The sequence below is a fragment of the Hyperolius riggenbachi genome, chromosome 9 (assembly GCF_040937935.1).
Source record: "Hyperolius riggenbachi isolate aHypRig1 chromosome 9, aHypRig1.pri, whole genome shotgun sequence".
In the NCBI taxonomy this organism is placed as follows: Eukaryota; Metazoa; Chordata; class Amphibia; order Anura; family Hyperoliidae; genus Hyperolius; species Hyperolius riggenbachi.
In genome coordinates this window covers 187,766,917-187,792,687 of record NC_090654.1, presented here as the reverse complement: position 1 = coordinate 187,792,687, position 25,771 = coordinate 187,766,917, and the positions used below count along the sequence as shown (strand labels likewise).

Sequence of the window (25,771 nt, the reverse complement as noted above, 5' to 3'; positions counted from 1 at the left end):
ATATATTGTGATCAGCTTTCGTCAGCAAATTGTGAGAACAGAGAAGCGTACAGCATCAGGCTAATCAATATACAAAGCAATCGATATCATATAATAAAGCAACATAATGTACAGCTATATACAATGGACTCTATATGGTGGACGCAAATTGGAAAAATGCACCTTTATTTCTAAATAAAATATTGGTGCCATAAATGGTGATAGGGACATCATTTAAACGGTGTAATAACCGGGATAAATGGGCAGATAAAATACAGGAGTTTTAACTATGGTAGCATATATTAATTTCAAACGATAATGGCCAAAAACTGAGAAATAATGATTTTTTTTTCATTTCTTTCTTAATCTTCCTGTTAAAATGGATTTCGAAAAAAATAATTCTTAGCAAATTGTACCACCCAAAGAAAGCCTAATTGGTGGCGGAAAAATCGAGATATAGATCAATTCTTTGTGATAAGTAGTGATAAAGTTATTGGCGAATGAATGGGAGGTGAACGTTGCTCGAATGCATGAGATTTTCAACACAGTGGGGCTGAACCGGTTATCATATGTTTTATTTTGGTCATCTAAGGTTATTGTTTTTTTATGCTTTTTGATGCAGTTGATGCACTGGGAATATATGAAGCGGCCTGAGCTTTGAAACCTGCATTATGGCCTCTTTTTCATGGGCAGTTGAACTGTGTGCTCAGCAAGCAGTTGTCAGGTAGCAGTGAGCAGTTGCCAGGCAGCAGGAAGCATTTGTGAGAGTTTGAGAGGCATTTCACTGTCTATCAACTTCCCATGGAAAAGAGGCCTTAGTCTGGTACACATTTTCTTTTATGATTGACCAATTACTGACCAATTTTACCCCCTCCATGTAGTATGAGGGCCTACCCACACAATCTGCTCATAGCATTCAATATCTAATGACCCTCATACTACATGGGAGTGGTGACATTGGTCAGTAATTGGCCAATCATAATCAAAAGTGTGTACCAGCCTGTAGGATTTAACCAAATTATTCAAATTGATCTCAATGTTTTTTTTTTATGTAATTAACGGAACTTTGCACACATTGCAAAGAAGGGGTTTTTTTGGGCACCTTGTCAAAGAATTGAAAAAAAACATGATACAAAGTAGAATTCTTCTTCAAGCTTACTTTTATATTGCAGAATCTGTCTGTTCATTGTGACTCCCTTCTAGCATTCTGAGACCTTGCCTGCAAGGCTGATGCTTGAGTGAGGTCTGATGGGTTACTTGGGACACTAAAAGGTTATCACTGCTTCTGCAGTTTGCTTACATTACAGCTCAATGCCAGACACTCAGGCAGCCTTGTAGATGTCTTTGTAGAGCTCACAGAGAGTACAATGGATTAATATCTCTTGGAAGGAGGTACATAACTGCAAACAAAAAATAGGAATGGAAGGACTTTGCAAACAAAAGCAGTGGCCATGTTCTCCTCACAAATGAGGTTCAAAGCTAAGCTATATCATAAGTGGCTTCCACCACAAATTAGTGTGGTAGGGAAAAACATTATGAGCCATTTTAACAGACTTAAGCTATAAAAAAAATGTTATAAAGAATGAAAAGTGAACCTGTCTGTAAAAGTATAAAGAAAAACTGCACACATGTGATGACCTATGTGGGTATGCTTCACAAAGCTTTTTTACCTGTTTTTACCTTATCTATGTTACATTTTTAAGCTCCGAAAGAGCAAAAATCTAATATAATTAAAGAGACTCTTTAACTTAAAAAGAAAAAAACCCTCTGGGGGATATTTACCTCAGGAGGGGGAAGCCTCAGGGTCTCAATGAGGTTTCCCCGACCACTGAAGACAGCATGAATCCAGGCTGGCTTCCCCGAAGCCCCCCACCCCCATAAGCTTGACAAGCTAAGATAGACTTACATCTCTGGGATCCAGCGTAGGCCCAGTAGCAACGCTTCCTTCAGGTGAGGCAGAAATAGCCAAACCCCATCGGATCCGCTCTACTACGCAGACGCAAAAGACTCGCGCCTGCACAGTAGAGCTGATCCGATCTGGTTCGGCTATTTTTGCCTTAACCCAAACATGAAAGCCACTAGTGCACCTGCGCAGGATCGCGGTAGGTAAATATTTACCTCTGGCCAAGTTGTACTCCAACTAGATAACTTAAACACACTGCTACTAGGTATGAATGTTGTATACTACCCCACCTCTTGTCCCCCCTCCACCCATTTCCTTATATTGTAAGCTCACAAGGGCCGGGCTCTTCCACCCTTTTCTGTCTTAAAATTTGGTACACATTTATTCATATTAATTTGACACTGTCATTACCAATTCTGTGTTTTGTACCAACTCTGTATTTCGTATATGGCTGTATACCATTGTCTGTATTATTTTATACCCCATGATTGTTTCTTACTTTGTGCAACGCTATGGAATATGTTGGCGCTAAGTGATTCAATGATAATAATAATAATAATCTATCTAAAATAATAATTCTGATGACTACAGCTTCCAGAGATGCACCACAGCACAAAGACCGCTCCGGAGTAATCCTGGTGAAATCACAACATGGCATTGACTCTTCTAAGAGCGGTGCTCAAACTGCAGTGGTGCACCTGTGGGGCCCCTGGAAGAGGTGATGTCCTCCACCCAGCTCCTCAATCACAGAGGGGTCTACAGAGGAGGTGGGCAGTCGAGGTAGCCTAACAGACGGTCACCTCTCCTCGCTGTAGGCCATCAGAGCAAAGTGGATGACTCCATATTTTTACTGCAGCAGGAAGCTCACACATCTTTATTTGATTTCATTCAAACTAAATATATAAATGACCAGTGCACCATGTATAGATGCAATCAAATATATTGTGATCAGCTTTCGTCAGCAAATTGTGAGAACAGAGAAGTGTACAGCATCAGGCTAATCAATATATAAAGCAATCAATATCATATAATAAAGCAACATAATGTACAGCTATATACAATGGTCTCATACAGTGGTGTATACAAAATTAGATCACTCATAGATGTGGCTCATGAACATATACAGTATCTTCAAAGAGCAGCAGGATAATATGGTAGTCCTTATATTAGTACACAAAGAGCCAGTGTGAACAAAGCATAAATGTCCAATCATGAACCAGGCAGAGTGATCAGTCAATAATGCAATCCAAGTACCCTGACAGCACTGTTCCGGATTACTACCTTTTTCAAAGGGTAAAGGATTCTCCTCTTTGGCTGCTGCTTGGATTGCATTATTGACTGATCATTCTGCTTTCTTCATGATTGGACATGTGTGCTTTGTTTGCACTGGCTCCTTGTGTACTAATATAAGGACTATTATCCAGCTGCTCTTTGAAGATATATGTTCATGAGCCAAATCTATGAGTGATCTACCGTATATACTCGCATACAAGCCGAATTTTGACCCCCAAAAAGGGGGTCAAAAGTTGGGGGGTCGGCTTGTATGCGAGTCTGGTGCTGGCGATGGTGGTCCGAGCCCCCCGCACTGTCACCCCGCCCCCCCCCCCCCCCCCCCGGGGCCGCCGCTACCGCTGCAATTACCTGCCCGGCGCCGCTTCTTCTATTCCCCTCCTGTCCGGCTCCGTAAATCACTGCAGCGCTCTTCACGGCGGCTGCAGTAGAGAGAGAGAGCGGTTCCCATAGCAACCGCCGCTACAGGAAGCCGCGCTCTTCGCTGCTTCTTGTCTGATCACAGCAGCCACCGTGAAGAGTGCTGCTGTCCTACGGAGCCAGAGAGGAGGGGAATAGAAGAAGCGGCGCCTGCTAAGGTAAAAGCAGCGGCGGCTCGGGGGAGAGGGGAGGCGGGGGGGGGCACTGGGGCACTACCTAGCGATACTGGGGCACTATACTAGCGATACTGGGGCACTATACTAGCGATACTGGGGCACTATACTAGCTAAACTGGGGCACTATACTAGCTATATTGGGGCACTATACTAGCTATAATGGGCACTATACTAGCTATAATGGGCACTATACTAGCTATAATGGGCACTATACTACCTATACTGGGGCACTATACTAGCTGCACTGGGCACTATACTAGCTATAATGGGCACTATACTAGCTATACTGGGGCACTATACTAGCTATACTGGGGCACTATACTAGCTATACTGGGCACTATACTAGCTATACTGGGGCACTATACTAGCTATAATGGGCACTATACTAGCTATAATGGGCACTATACTAGCTATAATGGGCACTATACTAGCTATACTGGGGCACTATACTAGCTGCACTGGGCACTATACTAGCTATTATGGGCACTATACTAGCTATAATGGGCACTATACTAGCTATACTGGGGCACTATACTAGCTACACTGGGCACTATATTAGCTATAATGGACACTATACTAGCTATACTGGGGCACTATACTAGCTATACTGGGCACTATACTAGCTATACTGGGGCACTATGCTAGCTGTACTGGGGCACTATACTAGCTGTACTGGGGCACTATACTAGCTGTACTGGGGCACTATACTAGCTGTACTGGGCACTATACTAGCGATACTGGGGCACACTAGGGGAATAAGGCGGCCAGCATTTCCTACCCCCGGCTTATATGGGGGTCAATCATTTTTTACTGGTTTGTTAAGTAAAAGTGGGGGGGGGTCGGCTTATATGCGGGTTGGCTTATATGCGAGTATATACGGTAATTTTGTATACACCACTGTATGAGACCATTGCATATAGCTGTACATTATGTTGCTTTAATATATGATATTGATTGCTTTGTATATTGATTAGCCTATATATTGATTTGTACTCCTACTAGATAACCTAAACGCACTGCTACTAGGTATATATTGTATACTACCCCACCTCTTGTCCCCCCCCCCCCCATTTCCTTATATTGTAAGCTCACAAGGGCCGGGCTCTCTCACCCTTTTCTGTCTTGAAATTTGGTACACATTTATTCATATTAATTTTCACACTGTCATTGCCAATTCTGTGTAGTGTACCAACTCTGTATTTTGTATATGACTGTACACCGTTGTCTGTATTATTTTATACCCATGATTGTTTCTTACTTTGTGTAACGCTATGGAATATGTTGGCGCTACATGATTCAATGATAATAATAATGATAATAATCTATCTAAAATAATAATTCTGATGACTACAGTTTTAGCCGAAAACAAACGCAATTTGGGCCACATTTTAGCAGAAAACAAACACAATTTGGGCCACATTTTAGCAGAAAACAAACGCAATTCGGGCCACATTTTAGCAGAAAACAAACACAATTTGGGCCACATTTTAGCAGAAAACAAACACAATTTGGGCCACATTTCATTTACTCACCTGACAGAAGTCCCCTCACCCGGCCGGCCTCTGGTGTGCAGCTCCCCAGACGATCCTCCTGCATATCTCCCGCGCTGAATTGAATAGCAGGGCTCCGGAAAGATGGTGGCCGAAGCCCTGTACTCTAGACACAAATAGTCTCCAGTACAGGGCTTCGGACGCCATCTTCCCGTAGCCCTGCTCTGCCTGCCGGAAAATTATGCAGGCAGGCTGGAGCGAGGCTGCGGCGCGCACAGTGTGACATCATGATGACGTCATGGAGCCTCCGAGGCCCCTAAAAACATGAGGCCCCAAGCGGCTGCTTGGTCTGCTTTGTGCCTGGCGGCGCCCCTGAGGACAAAATTGGGGAACTCTGTTGTATAATACCCAATAGGCCTGTACGATTTTAGGAAGAATTTAAATCGAGAGATTTCTGTATGAAAGCACAATTTCAATTCACAGTATCCTTCAAATAAAGCTTTGTTTTCCCTCTGTGCCTGTTTGTTGCCCCTCTGGGTTTCTCTGTCCCCCTGTCTCTTTTTCTGCACCCTCTGTCTCTCTTTGTGCACCCTCTGTCTCCTTTTGTGCCTCCTTTGTCTTTATCTGTGTCCCCTTTGTGTCTCTCTGTGCGCCTGTCTCTCTTTGTGCACCCTCTGTGTCTCTCTCTCTGTGCCCCCTCTGTGTCTCTCTTTGTGCCTGCTTTGTCTCTCTCTGTGTATCCTCTTTGCCTGCTCTGTGTTTCTCTATATGCCCCCTCTGTCCCCCAAACGGCAACAGTGCTGGACATACCATCCAGCACGAATCCAGCGTTGCCCGTCTATCCACTTTGCCTCCTGCATGCCCGGCATACTTCCTGTATGTCATGTGACATACAAGAACCAGGAAGTATGCCGTGCACAAGATCTGACAGATGGCTAGAGGACAGACAGCGTTTGACTTGTGTCAGAAGGTATGTCCAATGCTGCCGATACTGCGGGAAGCACACACCGGAACTTGTGGGAAGTTTGAAGCCACTTCTTCGAACGTCCCCATGCGGTAATGACGTCATAGCAGAAATCGCCGCTTTGATGATTATGAAATTGGGATCTTGATTTTGGTTTACAGTCGATTTATCGTTCAGGCCTGCTGTACAATCTTTATTAAGTCCAAAATCAACAAGTAAAATAAAAATATTTGAGAACAAATCACCAGCAATGAATCCACGTGATTGTAATAATTAGAATAAAGTCTGGTCACATATCAGGGGTAAGGGTGTCATAAATCCTGTGAAAAATACATAGCACAACAATCCATGTGGCAAAAACCAATAAGGTGCAGAAAAACAGGTGATGGCTATGAAGCAATGACAATACACGCCTTTAATATACATAAATAAAATATATATGCAGTACAATAAATGTAACATAATTCATATTATCACCTACTGGTAGCACCTCTCAGACTACCCATGTGGTATAGTGTCACCACGCCGGTAACATCACACATATTGTGGCACATTGTACCTGTACTCATGTGCGATTAATTGTTTCTAGCAATACACTTTGGTCATATAGTGAATTAGCTGTTTATTGAACACTCTTTCCCTCTGCTGGATTGTGTAATTTATATTTAAATGCACATAACATCTTATGATTGTGCAGGGTTAGATATAGAGTCATTCACGGGAACCTTTCAGATCTAAACTGAACTGTAGAAGGAGGCCTCTGGATGTTCCACAGGCTTCCCCGAGACTGATTGACCCTCTCAGTTACTTGCCGGGTCTCTATTCCTCCCAGCCACGATCCCCTCCATGTACAAGCATGGTTGCACTGCATGGGCGCCAGTAGGGTGCGCGTCTGTGCAGTAGCAGGGAGCCGTGCACGTGGCTCCGTAGAAGTGTGCAAGCAAGAGCTGTACTTAGCGCCTGCACGGTGGGAGATGAGCGTTTAGGAAACACAGTTCAGGAAAGCTAAACCAGAATGTTGCAGGGGATATATATATATATATATATATATATATATATATATATATATATATATGTGTATGTATGTATGTATGTATATATATATATATATATATATATATATATATATATATATATATATAGCTAACTATCTCTAAGTTGTATCTATTTTACGTGTAGGTAATGATATCTCATAATCCGGAGTGCCTACCTAAAACTGTTTTTCACAGACGTGTTATATCTCTGACGGCCACAAGGTGGAGCTCCAGACACAGTTTCATGTCTGAGATGCGAGCTCATCACTCTTTGCTCCGTGAGATGCCTGTAGGGAGTAGGCGGGGTCTTGTTGCTATACAGGAATGCCTGAGTAAGTCCTGACAGTGCGGTAGGACAATGCGGCCAGCTCTTGTGCTGCCGCAGCTGCTGCTCCTTCCACAGAAATTGTTTACCCAGTTACCACAGCAACTGGGGTGACACGTGGCTGATGATGCAGTCAGATGATGTACGGCATCCCATCCCCCACGCCCAATATATATATTTATTTCCCGATACCCATTCTCTGCACCAGGTGGGGGTCGCTATGTATTTACACATTCAAAGAAAAAAAAAACGACATAAATCACTTAGCACACAACAAGGTTACTTTACCACGGCCACCAGGGGGCGCTGCGGACACAAGTAATGACGTCCTCTTGGCTGACAAACGTGCTGCTGGCTCCTCGATGCTTCGTGTGATGCCTCTAATCGTCCCTTTCTGCTGTGCTGCGGCTGCCTACAAGTGTCACTGTCGCCTGAGTAGAGACCAGAGACACGTCCACCATCTTCGCCCGCCTGTCGCTCGTGTGTCCGCGGAGGATGTGTTTCCGGCCGGGTAGCTGCCATGCTGTGGATGCCTCGAGCTGTATGGACACGTGCAGCCCGCTGTGGCTCTCACTATTCATGTTATTCTATAATAACTATTATGCTGCTGACAGCCTAGGATTATTATATTGCTGTATGTAAACACGTTTCTATAGAAGAAATGAAATGTTTTCAGCGCTCCCCTGCAGTATTCAACTCAGATGAAAGTAAAGTTCTCACGAGCCAAATGATCATCCAATGAGCAATAAGGTTCAGGGAGAGGAGATACAGCGGCCACCTAGGTTACTGCCAGTGTAGTTACTGCCAGTGTATTAGAAAGCCAGTTCATATGCTGCGAACCATCGTCAGTATAATACATGCAGGGTATATTGCAATCTGTCTTATGACAAGACCCTGCATGTATTATACTGATGATGGATTGATTGCACCATATACTGATTCCCCAATATATGTAGCCAGAAGATCCCCAGTATAGGTAATCAGAGGTAACAACAGATACATATATTCCCCCGTGCTGCAGAGTATTGGCAGCGGGGACAGGTGACGTCACTCACCCCTCCCCATCAGAGTCTCATACACATGAACACCTGCAGGAAAAGGGCCGCCCGGAGAGTTCACGGGAATTATCGTCTTTCCACACCTCTGCCTATTCCTGTACCACACGGGGTAGCTATGTAGTTACACATTCAACCAAAATCCATAAAACACTTTCACAATAAGGTTACTTTACCACGGCCACCAGGGGGCGCTGCGGACACAAGTAATGACGTCCTCTTGGCTGACAAACGTGCTGCTGGCTCCTCGATGCTTCGTGTGATGCCTCTAATCGTCCCTGTCTGCTGTGTTGCCTAGTATGCCTACAAGTGTCACTGTCGCCTGAGTAGAGACCAGAGACCCGTCCACCACCTTCGCCCGCCTGTCGCTCGTGTGTCCGCGGAGGATGTGTTTCCGGCCGGGTAGCTGCCATGCTGTGGATGCCTCGAGCTGGTGATGTATGGACACGTGCAGCCTTCTGTGCTGCTCACTGTGGCTCTCACTATTCATGTCAGTTCTCCTGTAACTATGCTGCTGACAGTCTAGGATTGTTATACTGTATTGCTGTATGTAAACACGTATAACCAGCTCGGATTCTCTTGATGCACAGTTTTACAGTGACCAACCATGGCACTCAAAATAAAGTTATTTATAATAGACTGGTGCGGTGGGGTAACCTTTTTGGCCAATGCAGTGTTTTCTGAGAACAAAAGTTGTGCATTATATGTTAGGGAATTATTTTTATGATTTATATGTCAGGCATCAAAATATATTCTACTATATATGTGGTTAAATCCAGAGAACTTGTGGCCACAGCTTGATTTTAATTGCTTTCATTGTAATGCAGGTTTTTGAAATAAAATTTTGCTCAAGATAAGCCATAGTATATAATGATTTAATGTCTTTGAATATTTGCATCATGTTGTTGACCTATATCCCTTTTTTCATATCCCCATATACTGGGTATATATTATATAACACGTTATTGGTTATGATTTCTTTGCTCAAATTTTTTTTTAAAGGAAACCAGAAGTCTAGGTATAGCAAAAATCGATACTTACCCGGGGTTTCCTCCCGCCCCATTAATATATGTGACTCCCGATGGTCTGCCATTCAGCCGCGATCAGCCCTGGTAACTTAGTGACGTCAGTCCAGGTCTGCTGCGCAGAAGACCCAGACCTGATGTGACTGAGCAAGTTACCGTGGCTGATCGCGGCTGAACGGCAGACCACGGGAGAACGGCGGGGGACTCGCACGTGTTTAGGGGGCAGGAGGAAGCCCCGGGTAAGTATCGATTTTTGCTATACCTTGATCTCTGGTACTCTTTAATTTCCTAGCTAAATTGCAGGAAAACACACTTTTTAAATAAAGAAAATTGCGACTGTGTCTCATCATAGCGATCATGGTTTCCATTAGAAAGGGATGGGGCTGTTACTGTCCTTGGCACCTTAAATATGGCCACTAACAAAACAATTTGATGAACAATCATTTACGAAGGATTCTTTGTATGAACAGTCGGAAATGATTGTTTGGGACCACTGGACAAAACTAAACAAACAATCTGATCAGATTGACGGAATCGTTCCAAAAATCATATCGAATTTATTAAAATGATCGGATTGTTAGGAATTTTTTTTTCAATTAGTGGTCACAAATGATCATTTCCAATCGATCATAAAAGATCGTTCAGCAAATTGTATTGTTAGTGGCCAGCTTTCCACTCTAATCACTGTCTCATCTCATCCTTAGTGACAGGAGACAAGGATTAAAGCGGACCTGAACTCAAAACTTTCTCTCTGGTCTAAAAGAAGAAACGCAACAGCATAATAACCTTTACAGAAAAATATTTATATGTTACAGCTGATACAAATCCTGCAATATATCTGCACTGTTTCTACTTCCTGCTTTCATGGAAGCAGACATATTGTTAACATCCTGTGATTTCAAATGAGCTTATCTGCCGTTGGCAGTCATCTGAAACGGGAGAGATCAAATTACAACTTGTGATTAGACACAGATGAGGGGGAATTAGACAGGCTAAACTCTCTAATGCTGGATACACACCATGCGCATTGATTCGATTATTTCCGACATGTCCAATTCAAGCTTTGATAGATCGTTAGGTCAATTTGCCATACTTTACATGGCAATCGACCTAAAAATCATCGAAATGCGCTCGGAAATGCTCGGAAATAATCAAATCGACGCGTATCGACGGACGCATTCGATGCGGAAACGCATGGTGTGTATCCAGCATTAGGGCGTGTTCACACTAAGGGCGTTTTCAGGATTTTTTAAGCGCTGGCGATTTTTAAAATCCCCCTAAAAGCACTTGTGCAATGATTCCCTATAAGAGTGTTTACATCTGAGCGGTTCGATTATGATCCGCTCAAAAGCGCTTTGTATGGCGATTTCCCCAGCGCTTTTAATAATAAATACATTGCATTTATTTTTTTCCGGTTCAAAGAGTTCACTTCCTGACTTGTGTTAGGAAGTGAAAAAACAAATCGATCTGCAAAAGCTCTTTACAAAAAAATCACAACACGCAGGTAAGCGCCAGGAGGCGCTAAAAATAATCATGCAAAAAAAATCTCAAAACGCTGGTGTCAGTAATTTCGATTTTAGATGTAAAAAAAGGCCTAAATGCATACAGGGTGCATTTCTATATGTTCTCTTTCTGTCCTATGTAAGAGTTCAGTTCCATTTTAAAGGAATCATACGCCAATAACAGCCTCCCCACGATCTACTTACCCAGGGCTTTTTTCCAACCCCTTGCCACCGACACGTCCTGCGCTGCAGCTCCGCTCCCAGCTGCCGGCCCGGGACCCCCGTCGGTGCAGAGGCTGACCTCAAGATCGTCCTCTACTGCACCTGTGTGAGCGCAGCTGTCAATCAAGTCCACGCTGTCCGGATTGTACTGATCAGGCTCAGTAGTTCTGCACCTGCGCACTACACTCCGGACAGCGTGGACCTAATTGACAGCTGCGCTCACACAGGTGCAGTAGAGGACTACCTCGAGGTTGGCCTCTGCACCAGCAGGGACCCCGGGCCGACGGCTGGGAGCAGAGCTGCAGCGTGGGACGTGTTGGCGGCAAGGGGCTGGAGGAAGCCCTGGGTAAGTAGATCATGGGGAGGCTGTTTTTGGTTGATGATTACTTTAAGGTGTAAACTCCTGAGGTCGGTGAGGCCTGGGAACCACTCCGGGTGCTTTGTAGCAATTACAGAGCGCCCATGATTTGCTGAATCGTGGAAGCGATTTCACCCCAATTACCGTAGTGATGGTGATTTGGCTATAGCCACTAATGCAATCACTCTGGGATCACATTCCAATATGCTGAAAGCAGCATTCTGCGATCGTTCTGTGATTGTGACACTGCTAGTGGGACCACCCCATAGAGATCCACAGTTTCACTGCTTTGCCAATCGCTGCTAATCACAAGCGCTGGAAAGCTCTCCTAGTGAGTCCCAGGCCTTATGAAGCAGAGATTGGACTGTAAGCTTCTGAGGTAAATGTTTGTCAATTGCATTCTTTTTGAATTGTTCAAGGATTTAATGCGGTAATTAAAGCAGACCTGAACTCAGAACTTCTTGCTCTAAAAGATACGCAGCAGCATAATAACCTTTAAAGAAAAGCATTTCTTTGTCACAGCTGATACAAATCCTGCAATAAATCTGCAGTGTATCTACCTCCTGCTTTCATGGAAGCAGACATATTGTTAATATCCTTTGATACCAAATGAGTTTTTCAACCGTGGACCATTGTAGCCCCTCACACACTCCATTGAGTTCTGGTTCACCATGAGCTTGCTGGTTAGTCTGAGGGAGAGTACGGGGATGTGATGCGGTAAGTGACATTGTCATAGTTACATAGTTATTTTGGTTAAAAAAAGACATACGTCCATCGAGTTCAACCAGTACAAAGTACAACTCCAGCCTGCTCCCTCACATATCCCTGTTGATCCAGAGGAAGGCGAAAAAACCCTTTCAAGGCATGGTCCAATTAGCCCCAAAAGGGAAAAATTCCTTCCCGATTCCAGATGGCAATCAGATAAAATCCCTGGATCAACATCATTAGGCATTACCTAGTAATTGTAGCCATGGATGTATTTCAACGCAAGGAAAGCATCTAAGCCCCCTTTAAATGCAGGTATAGAGTTTGCCATAACGACTTCCTGTGGAAATGCATTCCACATCTTAATCACTCTTACTGTAAAGAACCCTTTCCTAAAAAGCTCATCCGCCAAGCTATTATATTGCCCTCTGATGTATTTATACATGTTAATTAGATCCCCTCTATGGCGTCTTTTCTCTAGACTAAATAAACCCAGTTTATCTAACCTTTCTTGGTAAGCGAGACCTTCCATCCCACGTATCAATTTTGTTGCTCGTCCCTGCACCTGCTCTTAAACTGCAATATCTTTTTTGTAATGTGGTGCCCAGAACTGAATTCCATATTCTAGATGTGGCCTTACTAGAGAGTTAAACAGGGGCAATATTATGCTAGCATCTCGCGTTTTTATTTCCCTTTTAATGCATCCCAAAATTTTGTTAGCTTTAGCTGCAGCGGCTTGGCATTGAGAACGATTATTTAACTTGTTGTCGATGAGTACTCCTAAGTCCTTCTCCAAGTTTGATGTCCCCAACTGTATCCCATTTATTTTGTATGGTGCTAGACCATTGGTATGACCGAAAATGCACGACTTTACATTTTTCAACATTGAATTTCATCTGCCATTCATGTGCCCATATAGCCATCCTATCCAGATCCTGTTGCAGTATGACACTATCTTCCTGAGAGTTGATGATTCTGCACAATTTTGTATCATCTGCAAAAATAGCAACATTGCTCACTACTGCATCTACTAGGTCATTAATAAATAAATTGAAGAGCACTGGACCCAGAACAGACCCCTGTGGGACCCCACTGCTAACAGTCTCCCATTTTGAGTACGATCCATTGACCACAACTCTTTGTTTTCTGTCATTAGCCAGTTCCCTATCCATGCACACAAACTCTTCCCCAGTCCTTGCATCCTCAACTTTTGCACCAGACTTTTTTGGGGAACAGTGTCAAAGGCCTTTGCAAAGTCCAAGTATATCACATCTACTTCAATAGGAAAGCTGGGAGGAATTAAAAAAATAATAAAAATAATTTCATGATTAGTTTTTATCAATCGAAACTTAAAGAGAATCTTTAACCAAGGAGTGAACTTCATTCCAGTTAGTAGCTGATGCCCCCTTTCCCACAAGAAATCTTTACCTTTTCTCAAATACATCAGCTTAGCTGTTTCCAATTGCTAAGTAAGCAGTATTACCCTCTGTAGATAGAACTATCAGTAACAAACATTTGGTACAGATCATCTAGCAGAACTAAAGATCTCACCACCTGTGATAAATTTCAGAATGTAAATCAGGATGAGGAAGATGAGATTTTACAATGGGCAAACACTGACTAAATAATATATAAATGAATATTGTAAAAAAAAAAAAAAAAAAGTGCAATTGTATTAATTCTTTTATTTTCAATACAGTTCCTCTTTAAAGAGACACTGAAGCGAGAATAATTCTCGCTTCAGAGCTCATAGTTAGCAGGGGCACGTGTCCCTATCCCGCAGCTAAACGGGGGTCCCTTCACCCCCAACCCCCCCGCAAAATCAACGACCAAATTGGTCGTAGATTTTGCTGCTCCTAGAGGCAGGGCTAACGGCCGCAGCCCTGCCTCTAGTCGCGTCTATCAGCAGCGCATCGCCGCCTCTCCCCCGCCCCTCTCAGCGAAGGAAGACTGAGAGGGGTGGGGGAGAGGCGGAGATACGCGCTGCAGACGTGCGTGGGGCAGGGCTGCGGCGGTTAGCCCTGCCTCAAACAGGAAGTAATCCCCCGCTGCACGGAGGGGATTTGGGGGGTCAGGGACCCTCGTTTAGCCACGGGATAGCGGTGGTTTAGCAGGGGCACACATACCCCTGCTAACTATGAGCTCTGAAGCGAGATTTATTCTCGCTTCAGAGTCTCTTTAATAGGTGGCCACTAATGGTCCAATTTGTAGCGAAAAATCGTTCAAGCAATCAGAAATTCTGATCAGAAGAAAAATTGTTCACTGCACCATCAACAAACCAATCTTTGCTTCCTATCTATCACAACCAATCAAGAAAATCCAATTTTGATTTGACAAAAATCCATTCAGATGATTTTTTTCATAATCGATTGTGCCCATCAACTGAGATTATTTTCAACCAATCTGATCAGAATTTCTGATCGCTCGAACGATTTTTCACAAAAAATTGGCCCGTTAGTGGCCACCTTTGGGGGACAGTCAACAGGAAAAAAAAATAATGAAATTAATGAAGAGAGTCCCTTGTTTAAAAATGTCAGACTTGCGGGTGGCTCATGTTTACGTACTGGCACTGGCTCCACAGCTGCCATCAATCAATAGCATCCGCAGCTGGTAGGTGACAACACTGAAGAGGGACACTAATGCAATGATAAAGAGTGGAAGAGTGGAGACTGCTTCCCTGGAGCTGTGAGGGACAATGCGCCAGTATTTAGCTTGTAGCCCTGGGTCAATGAAAGGGTGCACACAGTGGCGTAGCTAGAGATTATGGGGCCCATAGCAAAAGTTTAATTGGGCCATCTGATATAGGCACGCTTGAGCAATGCCACCTGCCCTTATACTATGGATATGTGTTAACTGGGCTATTTACTTTCTCATGCAATCTACACTACTTTTAGTCCATGGCCACTGAGCTAAAGTGAGGGATGAGGAACACAAGAAAGTTAATAGTAAATCCATCAAGTACCACCTGGGCCCCTTTGCTCAAGGGCCCCATAGCAGCTGCTATGGCTATTGCTACGCCACTGGATGCACAGTAGGGTCAAAAGGGGGCACAAAATGCACTAAAGGTGGTACAGGAGGCACTGAGGGGCACAAGAGGCACAGAAGAAGGCACTAAAGAGGTCCCAGAAGGCATTTACATACATTTATAATGATATACCGTATGTGTACTTGTTATGTGATATATTGATATATGTGTACTTCAACATAAGAACAAACTTACAGTCACGGCCTCATGCTTCACTTGGGAACTGACTATATTCAGTGTGACCAACCTGCATCTATAGCACATCAACAGTTCTCTTATGCACACTTGCATGCAGCTGCTCACTAATGCATACCTACCAACTGTTTGAGATGAGAAAGAGGGATACTTAAGCCACGCCCCTACCACACCCCTGATCACACCCCCACCACACCCCCTAGTCACGCATACCATAAAGATTTCATAAGAAAAATATGTTGCTTTATAATTGAGACCACACTGCTTCTTTCTATCCTGGTTCATTTTCTTTCATATTAACATTTGAAAATTAGTAATATATCAATTTAAAGAATGGGAATAAAGTTTAGAGTCAATCAAACACATTTTTTAGTAGAGAACTATATATATTTAACTAGAAAGAGGGACAAAGTCCTGAAAGAGGGACAAATGAGGAGGAAATGGGGACAGAGGAACAGGGCTCCCAAAGAGGGACTGTCCCTCCAAAAGAGGGACAGTTGGGAGCTATGCTCATGTGATTGTTGTGTACATTCTGTCATAAAGGGAAGTAGCTGAAGTTACCTAACAGCTTATTGGTAGTAGTTGGTTTGCAAAGTTATGGGCATGCCCTGAAAGGTTTGTAATGAGAATTGGAACAGATGGTATGGCCATCGCTTAGTCACTCTGTAATTACTTGCGGAGACAATTGAAGTAAGACACAGTCTGCAGTGGAGCTGTGAGGAGTTCTCCAGCTGGTCTGGAGTAACCACATGGGTACCTAAGCACAGGATGTAAAATACAGAATCTGAGATTATCTGATTAGCTGAAATGAGAACTGCATGTTGAGGCGTGTACAGTTTAAACAGCGTGCTGCTCCACTACCAACAGAATTCCAGGACAGTTATAGGAGCAAATATTTTATTTATTTGCAAACAAGTGATTGTCACAATAAAAATCCCACTAATCTATCTTTTTCTATTGAAGGTTGCAGAATCCCACTGAATGCCCTTATAACGGAAGCAGGAGAGAAGACTGTCCATGCAGAAAAGACTACACAGCAGCTGGCTTGTCCACCTTCAGTAAAGTGCGGCTGGATGTAACTACCTTACAGATCATAAGTGAGTGCATATTATGTATTCCATGTATAGCAAAAACAGGGTGGGGTTTTAAAATATGAAGATTTTGAAATCACAGCCAGTTGATATTTTTTTTTTCTACAACATAAGCAAACATACAGTGTAGTGTGCGAGGCTTAAGGGCTGGAACCTACAGGAGCGCTTTTGGCAGCGTTTTGGCAGCGCTGCGATAAGCTGTGCTAATGTTAATGGATGGGGAAACCGCAGGACGTGCAGCATTTTGGGAGCGTTAGCGCTTCAATGTAAAGTATTGAAACACTAGCGGAAACGCTCAGCAAAACCTAAACTGAGCGGTTTTGCTAGCGTTTTGCGGTTCAGCACACTGTAACAAAATGAAAAATAATTCACAGGACCAATCAGGATAAAAACGTGAAACGCAAAACGCTACGCAACCGCTGAGCAAAAAAATACAATGTTGCAAAACGCGACCGAAAACGCGCATGAATCCGCTTGCAAACCACTCAGACAAAACGCTAGCGGTTGCGTTTCGCGTTTGCTGAATCAGTGGGTTCCAGGTTTTAAACAGTGTTGTTCTTCTCAGGGGTGTAACTACTAATTATTAGGGCCTCCAGGAAATCTTTGTTGGGGTCCTCTAGCATTCACGCCCTTCTCCCTCCAGAGGTGACCCTCAGGGCCAGGGGCCATCTGCCAGAAGCCATACAAGTGTGACCACCATGTCCCCCACCATACCCACAACAAGTGGGGCTACAACAACACTTGCACTGGAGGAGGGCTCATTTATCAGAAGGAGGGAGCGTAAAAGATTGCTGGCCTCCATGGCCCTGGGCCCAGTGTCAGACCGGGAGCTGGAAAAGCTGAGGAAATCCTCTTGCTGGCCAAGCAGCAGTAATCAGGTGCTGCTGCTCACAGTGAAGACTTGCTGCGGGTTTCTATTGGGAGTGATAACACAGGGTTTCTGCTGCTTGGCCAGCAGGTGGATTTCCTCAGTTTTTCCATAACCCAGTCCAATACTGCCTGGGCCCTCCTGCAATAGCAGGGGCTGCTCCTCAGTAGTTATGCCCCTGGTTCCTCTGCATGGTGGAATATGCTAAGTTGACGTCACAACTTTCATAAGGCACTACTGGCTTGGCGTGTACTGTATCCTGGAGATGGAATTATTTTTTCTGGATCAGACTTGCTCTTCTTTAACACGCACAAAGGAGTAGTCACATGTAGATCCCAGGATTTTGAAAGCTTCCACATGTGCCCTACTGTTATGGTTATAGGGACTCCTCAAACGGTAATTGTGCTGTTAAAACTAGTTTGCTGCTGTGTGGCCAGTTCAGATGTAGATGGTGCTTAGTAGAGACCGGCTCTTCCGAGTAGGGTCCACACAAGTCCAGTAGAAAGACATGCTCATGCACAGTTTTTGCTCCTTCTTGCATAAGTACTTTGATCGACTGGGCATGCGCAGACCTTATTTGTGCGTCACCTGTGCGGTTGCACTCGATCATAGCCTCGCTCAAGGTTAGAATAAACCTCTTCAACCCACTGGGTCAAAGAGATATAGAGGGACAGTGGATCAGACAACAATCCGGGAAGCCTCTGGACCAGGGGTAGGAACCTATGGTGCAGGAGCCAGATGTGGCTCTTTTGGTGGCTACATCTGGCTCACAGTTAGGGGTTGATTCACCAAGCTACACTGCTCAAGCAGCGCAGCTTAGTGTGACAACGCAAGTAAACTTTCAAAGTAGGCACCGTTCTGCTGTAGCATGCGCTACTTACTCGCGCTTCCCTCAAAACTAATGGCCGCTCCAAATGTCCCACCCTGCACGCTGTCAGGTCCAGTGACTTTGTAGGATGAGATCCCCACACTTTGATTGGCCCAATAGGCTGTCTGTCACTTGACATGCAGCCTATGGTTCCAAAGTGCGGGGATCTCGTCCTACAAAGTGAATCAACCCCCAAGTCAGCTAGCTAACTGTACAAGCAGTTAGTCTGTATTTCTCCTGTCTGGCTCTAGGGGAAATAGCTGATGTTGCTGAAACCCAAGAGAAGCTGAAGACGTGTCTGACACTTTCGCTGCCTGGAGGATCAACTGTGTACATATCACCATGGTAACAGTTACGTCAGCCTTCCAGTGCGCATGTGCACTGTCCCAGTTTGAAACATTGTATTGCTCTCACGGAATTACATTTTAAAATATGTGGCGTTTATGGCTCTCTCAGACAAAAAGGTTCCTGACCCCTGCTCTGGACCCTCCAGAGACTTCCCACTAATGAGGTAAGTATCTAACGTTTATTCTTTTATTCCACTTCATGGCTACTTCAGTTGAATTAAGCTTGCAAGTCTAATCAGCAGCTGGAAATTCTAACAAATTTCATATTTAATATTAAATATTTTCTTGAATGAAAGGTGTATTGTGAAATATTATTCCGCGTTCCCAGCCGCTATATCACCCTCTATGTAGCAGCATAGAGGGTGATATAGCGGCTGGGAACGCGGAGAATCACTCGCGTTCCCAGCCTGTCTGCGGCTGTCGCCGAACCCGGAAGTAGCCGCCGGCGGGGACAGGAGGATCGGATCGAGGCTGCGAGGGCACCATACAGCTTCAGGGGGCTGAGGGATGCCCCAGGTGAGTAAAAGTCATTTTTTGATTTTGACTTAAGTATTCCTTTAAGTAGCTATATACCCTAGATATCAGAATTAGATAGCCATGTGCCCCCAATTATCAGTATTAAGCAGCAATATGTCTACTGATTTAAGGCTCCCTGCACACTGCATGCAATTCCGATTCCGATTTTTAATCGGTTTTTTTTTTACATCCGATTCCGATTTTTAATCATTACTGCAGGCTGCGTTTTTTGATCCGTTTTTCTGTTGATTGCATTCAGGGAAAATCGGAATTGAAAATCGGAAACGGAATCGGAATCGCAAAACGGATTTGCAGTATGCAGGGAGCCTAAGGTAGCCCTGTGATCCGCAGAATGAAATACCCATTTGCCTTGCTTAGCAAATTGTTATCTCTCCACTGGGAATCGCCACCTTAGCGGTATTATGGTAGTGGATGTTCTCCACTTTGGAAAGCCTGACCGCCAGGCATCAAAACCTAATCCCAAATTTTCAGAAGTGGGGAGTAAACCACTTTGTGTTTGTGCCTTCATTTTTATAAAGGTTGTTTGTAAGCACACATTTCCTATGCTCAGTAGTGGCTCAGTATTGCTAGTGCTACCACTCAAATGTTGTTTAAATTAAAATGCAATACATTTTCTTTTATCAGGATGGAACCAAAGTGACAGGCAAATGTGGTGGCTATTGTGGCAAATGTATTCCGTCCTCTACAACTGGCCTCCGTGTTAAACTGTTATAGAATTGGTGAGTAAACAAACATAAGTTTATAGTAGGGGTGTAATTGTTAATCATGCCCCCCCCCTGCAAAACATCATGCCCCCACCATATTTACACTCCTCCCATCTGGGTGTGTAGCATGCATGAGGGATAATTAAGCTGTGCTGCTTTAATAGAAGCACGTAACTGTATTTAAAGGGAAGGTTCAGGGAGGGTGCCTAAAAAATAAAAATCAATTTCCACTTACCTGGGGCTTCCTCCAACCCGTGGCAGGCAGGAGGTGCCCTCGCCGCCGCTCCGCAGGCTCCCGGTGGTCTCCGGTGGCCGACCCGACCTGGCCAGGCCGGCTGCCAGGTTGGGCTCTTCTGCGCTCCAAGGCCCGGCATTTCTGCGTCCCACGCCGGCGCGCTGACGTCATCGGACGTCCGCCGGGCTGTACTGCGCGGCGGACGTCCGATGACGTCAGCGCGCCGGCGTGGGACGCAGAAGTGCCGGGCCTTGGAGCGCAGAAGAGCCCGACCTTGCAGCCAGCCTGGCCAGGTCGGGTCGGCCACCGGAGACCACCGGGAGCCTGCGGAGCGGCGGCGAGCACACCTCCTGCCTGCCACGGGCTGGAGGAAGCCCCAGGTAAGTGGAAATTGATTTTTATTTTTTAGGCCCCCTCCGTGAACCTTCCCTTTAACTCGCACTGTTACAGCATGGTATCAATGATAAATCGACCCCAATGTATTTAACCTATCATTAGCTGCGTGGTAGTGACATATCGTGGTAGCATTCAACTATTTCACGTTTTTCAGCAGCAGAGAAATCATTTTTCTTTCTTGTATTGCTTGAAAATGGTGGTCTTCTTAAAGGGAACCTGAAGCGAGAAGTATATGAACGCTGCTTTATTTATTTCCTCTTAAAGAGAACCTGAACTGAAAATAAAAAGTCAAAATAACCATACACAGGTCATACTTACCTCCCATGTAGTCTGCTCATCAATCGCTTTCTCCTCTCCTGTGTCCTGTTTGTCCACTGTGATCGATGGAATTCTCCGTCCTCCATCTTGAAAATGGCCATTACCCCATAACAGCTTCCTGCTCAGCACACTGTTAAACTGTAATATCACTCGCTTGAGCCAAAGGGAAACATGGACAATACCTTGCACATTCAGTTGTAACTGACAGCAGCTGATATATAACTGACAGTCACTGGTATATTTCAATTCTGACAAAATATTGTCAGAACTGGAAGAGATCACTGTAAGAAGAAAATGGTGAGCTTCTGAGAGGAACTGACGGTGAGGTTAGTATATAATATTCATTTGCAGCTACGTCGTGTTTATTTTAAATAATTTTACTTGCTTCAGGTTCCCTTTAAACAATACCAGTTGCCTGGCAGCCCTACTGATCTGTTTGGCTGCAGTAGTGTCTGAATAACACCAGAAACAAGCATGCAACTAATCTTGTAAGTATATGTAGATCAGGGGTTTCTGACATCATTGTCAGATCTGACAAGATTAGCTGCATGCTTAATTCTGGTGTATGGCTAAAGATATTAGAGGCAGAGGATCAGCAGGACTGCCTGGCAACTGGACTTGCTTAAAAGGAAATAAATATGGCAGCCTCCATATGCCTCTCACTTTAGATTCCCTGTAAACAGAAACGGGGCTTAAGATTGCTCAGAGCAACTGCAGCTCTGAGCTTCTGGTAACTGCCACAACAACAAGACGAGGACAGACAGCAGGGAACATCTATAAATCCAATTGCAACTGTAGCAATGATAAATGTCCACACAAATACAAACCAGACTGGACAGAACAGGAAGGAGCGTAACTAATTGCAGCTGCTGCTATTGTACATCCACACTGCCAGACTAAAAGGAGCGTCTGCCAATCACAACTGCAGTGATGGTGGCATCCAGACAGGCAGAACTAGAATTAGTGTTACCAATAGCAACCACAGGTATTGTAATCTCCACAAGGCAGGACCAGAAGGGGCATCCACCAATCACAACCGCAGTGATGGCAACGTCCAGACAGGCAGGAAGGATGGAAAGCTGCTATTTGCATTTGACCAAGGCCTGCGTGCCAAAATATTATGCTATTTCGTGGCTATGATACCACTTAATAAATCAAGCTAAAATTGCAAATCCAGGTGGAGACCCGGCCTCTTTTATTCTTTGCACAAACAGTCAAGGCCCATTCACACCTGCGTTTGCAAAATGCCCGCGATTTTTGCCAGCGTTTTGCAACAGTGATTTTTCAGCGGAAAAGTCACTGAACACTGCGGTGATTTTTCCATGATCGCGTTTAGCGCTTCTATAGCACTGAAACGCGATCGCCGGGAAATCACCTGAAAATGGTGCAGGCAACGCGTTTGCGTTTCGCGTTTTGGTGCGATTTGCGGCAATTAGCGCAAATCGCCTATGTAAGAATGGGCCGATAGACTTTTATTACACTAACGCTTTTAAAAAGCGCTAGCATTTGAGCGTTTTGCCGAAATCGCTCTAGTGTGAATGGGCCCTAATCACACAAGACCCAGTAATACAGCTATGGAGTAAGCTAATCACTATGACAGGCCAGGCAATGCAGCTTTTATATGGACATCCACTAATGAGAGCAAACATGCAAATTACAACACAGCTGAATGGTAATCACTCAATCTTGTGCTGCTCTGATTGAAGACTTCAGACTGATTGCAGATGGATAGGACACTCATTGCAAACGCATGCAACACTATGCAGCAGCACACATTCAAGGAATTCAGCACTGTCTGGTAGCAGCTTAGCTGCAACGAACAGAAGATGTCTCAGGTGAGAAAGCTGTTATGAGGAGAGCTTTCACCATTATGAAATATGGATGTTTAAATACAGATAAGAGTGCTTTTGCACACAAAAATATTCAATTGCGTATACTTGCATTCACTAGTTAGCTGTTTGTGATCTTCCTTCCTATGGTAAGGTTTTTTTGAACTATGATAATGTTTAAAGACAGATACGAGTGCTGTTGCACACAAACATGTTCAGTTGCATATATTTGCATTAGCTAGCCAGCTGTATTTTTGTTTACTTTCTTGAACCATGATGATGTCATTGTCAGAGAGGAAATTACATCATTATGGTTCAATAAACGTTATGTGATGAGTCATAACGTGACTTCAGGACAGTATTGGCAAGTCACATGAAGAGAGAGAGGTACCGGCTGTAGAGGGATTACAAAGCTGCTACGGAGAGGAAGATGCAGCGAAGCTTCGGTGCTGGATCGGAGCCCAAGTCTGGAAAGGTAAGTCAGCTGCAGTCTGATTGGCTCTGCTCGCAACTCTGCACGAGACCCGCGACTTCCTGGCAACCGCAGCAGTTGGTTGTGGACCAGGTTTGTGGTCTGTCTGGCAACATAGCAAATTGGGTTACCTGCCCCAATGCCAGGTTGCCCCTTGCTCTTCTGCACCCTAAGCCACAGCTTGTGTGGCCTTGCCACAAATCCAGTCCTGGCTGCAGTGAATGTTTATTGGTCTTGTACAGCTACCCTTTCTAACAAGACATAATGATCATGTATTGTGGATGGTCAGTTTAGGTGAAATGGCGCTATTGACAGGTCACTGGTTACCACTACTAGTGACCACAGTATTATCTCCCTTTTGTAAATATGGTGTTATAAAATGGGTCATCATAAAAGGTGTCCAACTCAATCACGCAAGGGGCCAAAATCTAAAGCACAGTCTAAGTCGCGGGCCGAAGTGTTTATTTGAGACTGTCCAATAAATGTAAAATCTTAATGTAGTGGCATAACTATAGCGACAGGGAGGGGTCCTGGATTCCTGCTCCTCCCCCTTCTGCAGAGTAGCACAGTGGAGCAGTTTAATATTTATCTAATCCAGGGCTGCTTCGGGCCTCCTCTAATCTTCCTGACAGTCAAATGCTCTATCTATGCTGCATACCTTTGGTTCTGAAGTCATGTCACGTGATCAGGAGCTGGAAGTATGGATGCATAGAGCGTGCAGCTGCTAGGAAGATCAGAAGAGACAAGACACAGGAGAGGGTACCGGGGGGAGGGGTATGTGTGGATCCAAGGATGGGGCCACATGCTAAGTAAGTAACAATGTTTTGACCAGAAACACTGACATCATCTGGATTGAAAGACAGTGTACTGTTGCTCATGTACTGCTTACAATCCTGCACATTTGAAGCTTCCAAGGGCCACATAAAATGGTAAGGAGGGCTGCATACGGCTTGCAGGCCTTGTGTTTGACACCTGTGGCGTAGAGGAAAAATATGCAAATTTGTGTTTACTCACTAATTAAAAGTACATACCTACTTCAACTTAAACATGTTTTTTTGCTTTTTTTTTCAGGTGCTTTAACCGTAAGAAGTTCAGATGGATAAAGACTCGTGTTGCAATACCTCTTTGTTCAGTGCTTGTACATGTGTAAATATCTTGGATGCCAAGTGATGTATAGTATAATATTTAAGTCTGAGGTTATTTATTTGAACATTTGTGGGCGTAAAATGCCTCTTGCAAGCCTTCTCCTGTGGGCCGTGTTGTCCAGCGGAGTGGTTTTGGCTGCTTTTTTATGTGTCTCTGTTCCACTTTGCGGTTTGTCCGCTGCATTTTACGTGCTCTACATCATATGTAGCATATTGACATGAGTGATGTTTTATTGTAACATTTTGTATGTTTTACCATCTGTCCATCATTGATCTGTTATTACTGGCTAATCAGCCTCCGGTGCTTTGCAAGTGTTAACAGGGTATATTTGGCATTTTCTGCAGAATGTTTATTTCTAAAGAAATGATAGAAAGAGCTGCTGCAGGCAGGGCCTGATTTCTACCTTTTACTGCCCTAGGCCAGCTTTAAACAACCCCCCCCCCACACACACACACACACACACTGCCTCCCATGCCTGCTGCCACAAAATCCATACATATCCATTTTCCTGGAAGATTATAACAGAGTTATCGAATCTGCAGGGAATTAGTTTCCAAAATGATTCCTTTAGGATGCTTTTTGATCAGTTTTGACCTAAAATTGCTGGAAAGTATTGGTCAAACCAGATGAAAGATTTAGATCAATTAGGGTGGTATGGCAGTAAATTTACAGCCTAAACCGTTGCACTGCATTGAACTGTGTAATGCTGCAGTTAAATCGATTTTCAATTGATGTCCGACTGGAATCTATTGAAAATCTTTGTACTGTGTGTGGTAGGAATTGATTCCACTCTGATTTGATTTTGATTAGAGTAAAATCGATTGCTTTACCACAGTCTCAGCTCATCTGTCAGAGCGGTGTGAATTCTAACTTCCGCCTGTGTCTGGCGTGTTTTTGAATAGTGATGTCAGTATATGCAGCACTGTCATGTGATACAGGCGCCCCAGCAGCAATAGAGAAAGATGTCAGACACAGGGGGAGGTGAGGAGTGGCACCGATGTGTCAGGTGTGCTGCTTTCACGCACTTACCATAAGCTTGGGGGCGAGGACACATACACTTACGAGAAGACTGGATAGAGGTCTGTCGGTCGTTGACATTACAGCTGCGCACCCAATCTAGCTCTTTGAACCAAGATTTCATCCAGCATGCTGGTTTGATCATTTTAGCTGGAAATCAATGGAAATATTCAGTTGGGTGGCATTAATCTCTGCCAGATTCAATCATTATGATCGCATTGGCCAGATATTGATGCCAAAAATCAAATAATCTGTATGGGCACCCCAAATCATAC

General features: G+C 44.2%; 1 long non-coding RNA gene across 2 annotated transcripts; it reads left to right on the top strand.

Moving 5' to 3' along the window:
- Window positions 1–7,888: 7,888 nt before the first annotated feature.
- On the top strand, window positions 7,889–24,795 carry LOC137531801 (uncharacterized). 2 transcript variants are annotated; one of them, XR_011023758.1, is made up of 4 exons: window positions 7,889–8,162; window positions 16,632–16,765; window positions 20,004–20,098; window positions 24,405–24,795. It is a non-coding gene; the product is annotated as an uncharacterized lncRNA (long non-coding RNA). The 2 variants fall into 2 exon arrangements; XR_011023759.1 differs by lacking the exon at window positions 7,889–8,162 and adding an exon at window positions 8,172–9,074.
- Window positions 24,796–25,771: the final 976 nt, after the last annotated feature.